This window comes from Euprymna scolopes, unplaced genomic scaffold, assembly GCF_053919585.1.
Source record: "Euprymna scolopes isolate OS-2025 unplaced genomic scaffold, ASM5391958v1 sca6, whole genome shotgun sequence".
Lineage (NCBI taxonomy): Eukaryota > Metazoa > Mollusca > Cephalopoda > Sepiida > Sepiolidae > Euprymna > Euprymna scolopes.
The window spans coordinates 440,885-451,932 of NW_027633657.1; the positions used below are offsets into that span (position 1 = coordinate 440,885).

Here is an 11,048-nt window from a genome sequence, read left to right on the forward strand (position 1 = left end):
GATCTTAGACACTCAAGGATAGTGTCTAGTAGGCATTCAAGTTCTGTTCAGTAGGCATTCAAGTTCAAGTATAGTAGATAAAGTTAGGACTTTATTTAAGTAATATACTTAATATATACTATTACTGTAAGCTTGCTTATATTGAAAATGCTTGCGTCCTAGCTAGCCAATCAAACCATCTAATATAGTTAGTCTTATTTTCAATTATATTCGAAATATAATACAGTGACATTAGCAAAGTAAAAGTCACCTATGAAAACGAACCTCCTATATTAAAACATTGAATAATTATCTAAACTCAAATGTAAATTAATATTAAGCCGACTTTACAAATTTATAAAATAACTTCCACCCATTAATATGGGAGAGGAGATTATCATCAAAAGTGTGCTGAACTGATAATTTAGCACCGGACTTTACGACTTAGATATTATTAATAAGTCACTTGTACCCATTCCTCTCCTCCCCCTTTTTTAATGGAGAGTAGATAATACAGTGGATGTGCTATCGGCAGCTCCAGTAACTCTCGCTTCTCTTTTTTTGTCACTCAGTTCTCATTCAAATCAGTGATTTTTCTGACAAAGGGTGAAGAAAAAGCTGCTTTAAAGGTCGGTAGTACTTGGTCTGAGATGTCGGAAATTTTCTATCTCTATGTCTATCCTTGTGGGCATGTCACTAGTAAGGGTGCTGGAGGTAAACGTTTTGTCTGGGCTGACGTTATCCGCCTGATAGTCAGGGACCCGAACCTTGGATTAACCACTAAGGAGGCTGTCCTATCAGCAGGCGCAAAGTACTGGGACTGCTATATTGCCATTTGGTGCATGGATTCTGGACCATGCAGTAGTCTCTGGTGGGGCCTCTCGATGCCATACAAGTGGGTAATTGTTACGGCTTTACCTTTTCATGTGCTACAAAAAAATTCTGATCTTTTTCTCTCCTTCTTTCCCTCTCTGTACTGCTCTAACCAAGTATGCCGACCTGTTCCACAAATCCCAAAACCTCAACAAAACTCGAAGAATCCTATAACCCATCTTCCAACATAGTCTAGTTGCATCTCTCCACAGATCTTCCAATGTACCCAGTGTAAGTTCTCATATGAGTCAGTAAATTTGTTTTTCGAGAATAAGAATATCCACACACTTCACAAGAATGTGGCCTTTCTCCAGTGTGAGTTATCGTATATGTAACTAACATTGATTTTTGAGAAATATAATATCAACACACTTCACCAGAAATGGACTTTTCCCCAGTATGAATTATCATGGTTTACTAACTTATACTTTCCAGAACAAGAATATTCACTCATTTCACAAGACGGTGGCTTTTCGCCTGTGTGCATTCTCATAAAGATGATTTTCGAGAAAAAGAATATCCGCAAACTTTACATGAATGTGGCTTTTCTCCACTTTGAGTTATCATATGTGGCACTAAATGTGATTTTCGAGAAAAAGAATATTCACACACTTACCAAGAATCTGGCTTCTCCCTTTTGTTTTATTTTATTTCAGTCGAAGTTCTCAGAAACCAAGGGGCCCACAACCAGGGGCTAACACTTGAACTCTATATGAGATACATAGATATTCGAATGTTCCATTTAAGTTCTTTATCTCTCAAAAACTGAGTTAGTGTGGGTTCCTGTATGTCTCACTAACCTTGATTTTTCAGAACAAGAATATCCACAAATTTCACAGGAATATGGCTTTTCCCCAGTGTGTATTCCTGTATGTGTCACTAAATGTGATTTTGAAGAACAAGAATATCCACACACTTCACAAGAATAGGGCTTTTCCCCAGTGTGGGTTCTTGTATGTGTCACTAACGATGATTTTACAGAACAAGAATATCCACAAACTTCGCAAGAATATGGTTTTTCCCCAGTGTGGATTCTCGTATGTGTCATTAACGAGTATTTTACAGAACAAGAATATCCACAAATTTTGCAAGAATATGGTTTTTCCCCAGTGTGGGTTCTTGTATGCGCCATTAACAATGATTTTACAGATCAAGAATATCCACAAACTTCACAAGAATATGGCTTTTCCCCAGTGTGAGTTCTTGTATGTGTCACTAAGCTTGACTTTGTAGAACAAGAATACTCACAAACTTCACAGGAATATGGCTTTTCCCCAGTGTGGGTTCTTGTATGTGTCACTAAATTTGATTTCTTAGAAGAAGAATATCCACAGACTTCACAACAATGTTGTTTTACCTTAGTGTTAGTACTCATCTTTTATTAACAATGATTTTTCAGAACAAGAATGTTTAATCCAATTTAATTATAAGCTGAGGAGTAGTATTCTAACAGAAACATTTACTTACTATCTAATATATTCCAAATATTTTTAATGCTGACTTCTGTATAAGTGCAATTGTTTTCCTTTAATGTGCATGTGTTTTGCCAAACTGTGTTCACATATCAAAAATATGTCATTTTTCCCAGTTTAATTTCTCATCTTAATTTATGATTCTAGCTTTTTATATCTTTTAATTTATTGTAAAACTAAGTACATAATTCACAAAAATCAGTATTACCTTCAAGACGTGTTATGTTTTCACAACTATTGCATAAAATTCGTAAAAAATATTGTACTAACTATCTAATATATTCCAAATATTTTTTAATGCTGACTTCTGTATAAGTGCAATTGTTTTCTTTTAATGGGCATGAGTTTTGCCAAAGTGTGTTCACATATGCCTTAGTAAACCATATTTTACAGAAAAAGAATATTCTCACATTTCACAAAAGTGTTTTTCCAAATGAGTTCTCATGTGTCACTAAATGTGATTTTCATAATGAATCACACACTTAATCAAAATATGCCTTTTCCTCAGTTTAATTTCTCATCTTCATTTATGATTCTAGCTTTTAATATCTTTTGATTTATTGTAAAATTAGCACATAACTCACAAAATTAATATTACTTCCAACTAATATTATTTTCAGGACGTGTTATGTTTTCACAACTATTGCATAAAATTCGTAAATAATTTTGTCCAGTAATTAATAAATAATAAAGTCCAGTATAGAAATCTTTCCACAGATGTCGCTGTTATCTTTGTATAAAGTAATAAATATTTATAGCACAATATAAAAAAAAAACATCATGTTTCATTAAAATCCAATGATAGCGTTCAATCATGTTTAAAGAAAATGATTTTCCATTAAAATTCAATAGTGGCGTTCATGGAAAGAAAAATTATACTCCATTAAAATTGAATACTGTTAAATCAGGAACATCTGCAAAACAATAAAATTCAATATTTTAGTATTTGAATTCACGTATTAGTATTCTGTTTATCGTTTTCAATATTATTGCATTGAACTCACAACACCCATATTTATTTCAGTCATTAGATTCACATTAAAATATAACCTTTTCCAGTCGATACAGGTGTTGCTTAGAATATAATCGAGTTGCAATTATATCTAGAGTTTTTATATAATTTTCATCGTGCTTAGAAAATAAACACATACATACATATACACACACACACACACATATATATATATATATATATATATATATATATATATATATGAATGTTACAGTGAAAATAAATTAAAATTCATAGATGAACGTGCAAAATGATCAAGAGGAAAATCAACAAGATTGTCTTTAGATGTATTTATTTAGTAGTAAAAAACTTTTATATGATTGAAAATTTTACAGTGAAATTTCATATATTTCAATTTTTTAATAAATATTATTTGTTTTTTTTTCTAATATATTTGCTATGAACAATTTTTAGTTTACTAATCAAGTACATTAGAAAATCATACAGATAATCCTAATTCTATATATCTTAATTTTTATGCATTAATACTTTTTAATTATATACATCTTTATTTTTTATTTATTAATACTTTTTAATTCTCTCCATCTTTATTTTTTATTTATTAATACTTTTTAATTCTATACATCTTAATATTTTATGTATTAATATTTTTTAAATGTGGAAATTGATGAATCACACAGGTAAGAAATTCATTTTTATAGTATGAAATGATTAGTAACTGCAATTAAGAATAGGAAATTGGATCAGATGTTTGTAACATGTCTTCTTCCTAAGATTGTGTTTGATCAATACTGCTGGAGAGCCATGATGTAATATACTGTTTTGTTTTTAAATCCCCGAAACAGTGTTTCATGGTAAACAACTGATGATCCCTTGAAAAATAAATTATTGGTACTATAGTAAATTCGAGAGCGAGTTGATGCAGTGATTGTAGGTGATTAAATAACTTACTGACTAGATGGTTTTCTAACGAATGATAAAAATATTTTGTGTATAGTTTTAAAGGTTAAAAACGTCAAAGTATATATATATATATATATATATATATATATATATATATATATATATATATATATATATATATATATATATAATGACATTCATAGAGATAGGTTACTTGACAAACTAATTGCAAACTAAAACTTCATAGAAGAAGTAAAATATTTTTTTTTAAATGTAATGCAATCCTGATATTGTTATATATTTTTTAATGTATATTTTCTTGGATTCAAATATAAAACGTTAGTGTAACAACTGCTAACTAAAATAGCTAATTATTAATAAGATACTTCTAATACATTGTTATTTATAAACAATTTACATTCACACCAAATAAAGAGCATTGAGACATAATTGGATGCTATGTGAGAGAGAGAGAGAGGCATACAAATAGAGGCACCGTAAGTAATTAAACTAAATGTAAAAAATTGTTTCCCACTTTTTTTTTACGATCACCAATGTAAACAGGTTTTTATGGGAAACACTTAACGTGCATGCGGCTAGATAAACAGCTTTGTTTTTTCATCCTAATATTTTTGATTTTATATCTTTTAAACTAAATTTAATAGATAAACAGTTTTGTTTTTTCATTCTAATATTTTTGATTTTATATCTTTTAAAATAAATTTAATAGATAAACAGTTTTGTTTTTTCATCCTAAAATTTTATCTTTTTGGATTTCCTTTATTTTTTAAGGAGGGATAATAATTTGTGTGTTGTTTGGAGAGGGTGCATGTATTAATCATACATTGTATTTTTTGTAGTTTTAAATAAAAAAGACCTCCCCTCATAGGCAATAAAATTTCAATTTAAATTCTATTTTTGTAGTTTTAAATAAAAAACACCTTCCCTTATTAATAAAATTTCAATTAAATCCTATTTTTTGCTGTTTTTTATAAAAAAAACAGCGCCTCTCATTAGTAACAATGTTATTATTTAGAAAGCTATTCTTACCACGAGAAAGGAGGTCCTTGCTTATTAATTTATACTTTCACCTAATAAATAAATATAATGAACATTTTCTGTGCTGTAACGTATTTACTTTTTAAAAAATAGTACGTTCCGTCAGGTTAGAAGAAAAAAAATGGTTGATACAAAATATTCATCTGGCAAGTCCCGATAATCGTCCAAAAGGTTGCAAAATAAAAAAAAAAAAAAAAAAAACACTCATAAAGCCCCAATAAGAATCAGAATGACAGCTTTTGCAAAATTTTATGGCCAACGATTTTACAATATCTCTTGATTTTTTTGTGAAAGTACAGAATAGTTAACAGCATATGACATCTAATCCCCATCTAAAAAACGTAAGAAACCAAAAACTAATATGAATTCCCCGTCTCCTACCCCTGCAACAAAAATTTGAAACTGCGAACGATTACAAGTATCATTGACTGTTAAATGGTCATAAAGTGGGTGCTAATTTTACATTAACTTATATAGGAAAGTGATCCCCACTCTAAAATTTGAAATAATTATTATAAATTCATAATTCCTTTAGTGGGTATTTTTAAGGCTATATAAACTTAATAGTCGAAAAATAAACTCCAATTTTTTAGGGGGTAAACTATGCTGGGTTAGATTGTAAAGACTTACGAATATTGTTTTCTACATTAAGTAATTGATAATTGATGATAATTGATCATTTTATGTAAACTTTATAAAAGAAAATTATGCATACTTTAAAATATTACAAATTGGATGAAACATAAAAATTAAAATGGAATTCTTCAACGATATAATATATATTTTTTCAAATCTTAAAACAATGAAATACAAAAAAGGTTTCGTGTTTTTAACAAAAAACTTAATTCGATCTTCAAATTAAATTATTTTTTTCTCAAAAATCACATAAGTTTTACAAAATAATAATATATTGGTGCTAATGCATTTTCTGATCTGCACTATTTTTTTTTAATCGTATTACCAACTTTAATTAAAGTTTTATGATATTTTTTATTCAATTGTACGGTTAAAGTATAGAATACGTACAAAACACCTTCCCCTTCCCATGTTAAGAATGGCTTTATAAATAATAACGTTATTATTTCAGCACGGATCAATAAGTTCACTAGTACCCATATTTTAACAAAAACCTAAATATCACATCGAATAAAACATTTTAAAGATTTTTTTTTTTAAATCATCATATTTTATGGATTGCAAAAACATTTTTTTTAAATTATACTATTATTATCATTATATTTTATGGATTGCAAAAACAAAAATAAATAAACTTATTTTAAATGGTTAAAAATATATTAAAAGTTATAGATTAGATTTTTTAGTGTAAAAAAAAAGAAAAAAAAAGATACAAACTTACTTTTCTTTCCAGGAATTCAATACGAATAAAAAGGGATTGTTTTAATCATACTACTATTAATATTAATATTAACTAATAAAATATGATGATATCATATTTTATTAGATTACAAAAACAAAAAAAAGTAAACTTATTTTAATGGTTAAGATTATATTAAAATTTATAGATTAGATTTTTTAGTGTAAAAAAAAAAAGAAAGAAACGATACAAACTTACGTATATTTCCAGGAATTCAATACGAAAAAAAATCGGGATGAATTCGTTTTTCTTTTGTGTTCAAAACAGACAATTTGTTTTGTTTGTTAGGATTTCTTTGGTGAATTTACCGAACTTTTGTTTTGTGTGTTCAATTCATTAAGAAATAAAATATATGAAAATATAAAAGAATCAAAATTAAAAGAGGAAAAACACGATTTAAACGTGAAATTATTTAAATAGAAAACCAACTGCTAAAGAACAAAGAACTTAAGGTCATCGAAATAACACGGTGTAATCATTATTTCGTTCCTCGTGTAAAAATGTCTGTTTATTGGTTAAATTAGGCACCGCCAAAACTGGGGGGGGGGGCAGGTCAGTACTTTTTGACGGACCGTCTTTTTAAACATCGACCAAAAATCAGGTAATTATCCGATCAATACGAAATTTTCAGCGATTATTAGGAGAAGAATGAACTTTATAACAGTGTACTTATTTTTCATAAACGATATTTATATATATATATATATATATATATATATATTTTTTTTTGCTTACAACCCCCCCCCCCTTGTTTTGAAGTGGGAACAAATATGCTTAAAATAATCATCTGAAACTGAACAAAACATATTGTGTTGTTGTAAGGGACAGAATTATAGATTAAAAAAAAAAAAAACTTGTTTGCATACCTTATTTTGACGTCTGAATATCAGAACTTTGATTGTGTTTAATTGTCCCGCTTTTGAGTTTTTAAGTGTGAAATTCGGTGAATATGTTAAGTAAAATAATTAATTTAAGTTAAGCAAAACAACAAAAAATTGTTTTAATATTTATACGGAAAAAGCCATTTTAAAATTTTTGATAAATAAATTAACAATTTTTTTTTAGCGAGCCGAATAATGCATGACCATTATTAAACAGGGCATGCTTTGAATAATCGATACAAAAAAAATTCGATAAATATTGTGCCCTTTGTGTTAAAAATAGCATCATTTTTTTCGATCCCGTTTGAAAACGTTTGCCGCCTTTCGACTACGGTGGACCAAACACGCTGAAATAATTTTTTTTTTATTCTGCTTTAAATTGCCCCCCCCCCCTCCATTTTGGGGAGCCTGGCCCCCACACACATACACATTAAAAACCAAACTCATACAAATGGTCACTCATCTGGTACTGGCCAGCCTCAGCTTAATAATACATTGAAATTTTCGTCACTGAAAAATAAGTTTTTTTGGCCTGTTTGGTCTTCCATAGTTTTCTCCTTATCAACCGCAAACGTAAACAGAATCCCTCTAGACTCTACATCTACGCGAAATATCTGGTTACCTATATGAATAAGTGGAATTATTTGAAATTCAGGTACTTATATTATAATATTTTTTCATATTCTCTTAGAAAATCATCCTAAATCTTAGTTAGACAACAAATAAATAAATTAATTATTTCAAAAACCTTTTTTTTTTAAATATATAAGTACGTTTTTTGTGCAAGACAAAAAATGTCAATTGTTAACTTTTTGGGAAAATTTAACATTTAAAATTTAATTAAAAATAGTAGAAAAAGTTTTATATTATTCTGTTTTCTATATGATAAAATTCAGGGTTTTATCTTTCTGGAAAAAAAAAGTTACTCAGAAATAATGGATTTTAATAAATGTAATTTAGTTTTAAAAAAACAACAACAACTTGATTTTGCGGCCATTTTTGGCGGTGCCTAGGTTAAATGTGCCGAATTGTTTCCCTATCAAGTTTAGATTGTATTTGTCGATGTGTTGGAATTTCTTTATAAAATGTCTTTTCTGTTTTGTATGTCTCATTTATTAAAATAAATAAGATACATAAAGATTTAAAAATCAGGTTTATTTTATTTTATTTTATTTCTATTTATTTATTTTTTGAAGACTGAACATTTCATTATTACTACTGTTAACATCCAAGATGAGAACTGTAGTCAGAATAATCAGTAGATTTACCGTTTATTTGTACAAATAACCTCGAACCATATAATCACTAAAAGGGACTCTTAAAGGTCAACACCGGTATCGAGCAGAAGTTTGTTTACATGTTTCACAAAGTTTAAATGGTTAAAATATAATCACGTAATTATTGAAAATGTGATCATGTGATTAAAATTTAATTTTTTTTAACCACGGTGTTTAACAAATTAAAAAAAATCATGAAAGATGAATTTTTAAAATGATTAAACGTGTTTTATTTTATAATTTAAAATGAAAAACGTTGAACAATAAAAATAAAATTTTCAATACTTATGTATTGTTGGTACTGTGCTGAAATGATAATGTTATTTTATTGAAAGCCATTCTTAATATGGGGAGGGTGTTTTGTAACTATTCTATGCTTCCACCTTACAATTAAAAAAAGAAAAAAAAAGATGTCGTAAAACTTTAATTTAACCTGAAAAACTATTTAAAAATAGCGCGGTAACAAAAATGCATAAGCATCAAATTTTGGTTTAATTTTACAATAGATATTTTTTCTCGGATGCATATGACGGCAGATAGTACTGCGTTATTTTTATATAGTTTTTATTTTTTCAGTTTAAATTCAAGTTTCACGATTTTTTTATTATATAAAGTTGTAATTTGGAAGCATAAATTAGTTACAAAACACCCTCACCTCCTCATATTAAGAATGGTTTTAAAAATAATAACGTTATTATTTCAGCTCGGCACCAAAAATAAATAAGTACCCAAAATTTCATTTTTATTGCTCAATGTTTTTCATTTTAAATTATAAAATAAAATGTGAACTTGTACATTTTAATAAAGACATTAAAAATGAAAATAGCGAAAAAAAAAGGTTATATTGTACGTATCTATTATGGAATGAAGTTCTCTGGAAAAACTTTCATTTAATTTGGTCAAGTAGTTTTATTTTTTTAAAGCAAAAAAAAACAAAAAACAACAATTTGTTATGATACAATACCAATTTTTAAGAAGAAAATCTATTATTTAAGATGGGAAGGGAGGTATCGGCACTTTAGACTGAGTTATCTCCCCGTGGCGTGTTCTAAAAATTCAAACACGGCCATCTTCTCTGAACCTTTTTTTTTTTCAGAGAACTTCAGTCCATAACGGATACGTACAGTATAACCTTTTTTCGATATTTTCATTTTTTAATGTGTTGATTAAACTGTACAAGTACCAATAAAAGATATTTAATCATTTTCATAATTTTGGTAACGAAAAATACCTGTGCACATAATTCAACTTTGTTTGGATGCCCAATTTTCGAGGGGATGGGTGGGATTCAATCAATAGACACACTAATTCTGCGGCAGTTAGAGGTTGTCATTCATCAATTAATATCGAAAGACGACACTTTCAGTTGTTGAAGGCGACAACTCGATGGATTTCTTACGCTTAAGAAATTTATATGTTAAGAGAAAACGTTGGTGGTGTATACATGCAGATTAGATTGAAATTGAAGTGGATGATAAATGTTGCAATTGAACTGGATGATAAACTGGTCGAGGGAATTGACCTTTTTGTGGCGTGTATAGAAACGAGCGATTGGGAAGACAGAAACAAGGAGTCCTTACACTCGTTTGTGAGAGATGAAGAGATACGTACGGAAGGTAGCTGAGAATTAAAGTGGTTTTCTGCTCCAAATGAGACGTAGGGTAGGATTTCTGATTTTGATTATATTATCGGGGTGAGCGCGTACGCAGACCCCACACTTAGAAATAGCACGTCCGAGTCATCCACATTTGAGACGATCGCAAAGGTCAACCCAACCGCAGTGCAATGGAAGGGCCTCACTTTGGGGGAACGACCTAAATGATCACCGTTGCCCCTACGTAAGGTAAGTATAAGAATTTTAAGGCTGTCCACTAGTGGTTTTATATCATACATCTATACTCACCACTGACAGTAATCTATAAAATACTTAATATGCTCTATATAATTCTCACTAATATCAGTATATCACAACATTTTATTCACCAATAACAAAATTCATTACAAAAATATTACTATCATTTAAAATTACAAACACTTTCACAAAATACCTTAATTCTTAAAGAAACTTGTCAAGGTCGTTAACATGTTAACAACATAAATTCATAATCTTTTCAATGAGAACAAATCTGTGGGAACATGATGAGAATTAACAGCGAACCGGATGCTAACGTCTCCAGCATAAGAGACAAAATGAAAAATCGTCTTTTGCACATGGCTCCACGCATCGTTTCCGTTTGGAAAAAGAAAAATAAGATA

General features: G+C 28.9%; 1 non-coding gene across 1 annotated transcript; it reads right to left on the reverse strand.

Moving 5' to 3' along the window:
* Positions 1 to 10,480: 10,480 nt before the first annotated feature.
* LOC145275124 (U1 spliceosomal RNA) lies at positions 10,481 to 10,643 on the reverse strand. The gene has a single exon (XR_013867057.1). It is a non-coding gene; the product is annotated as a U1 spliceosomal RNA (small nuclear RNA).
* Between the last annotated feature and the right edge of the window lie 405 nt (positions 10,644 to 11,048).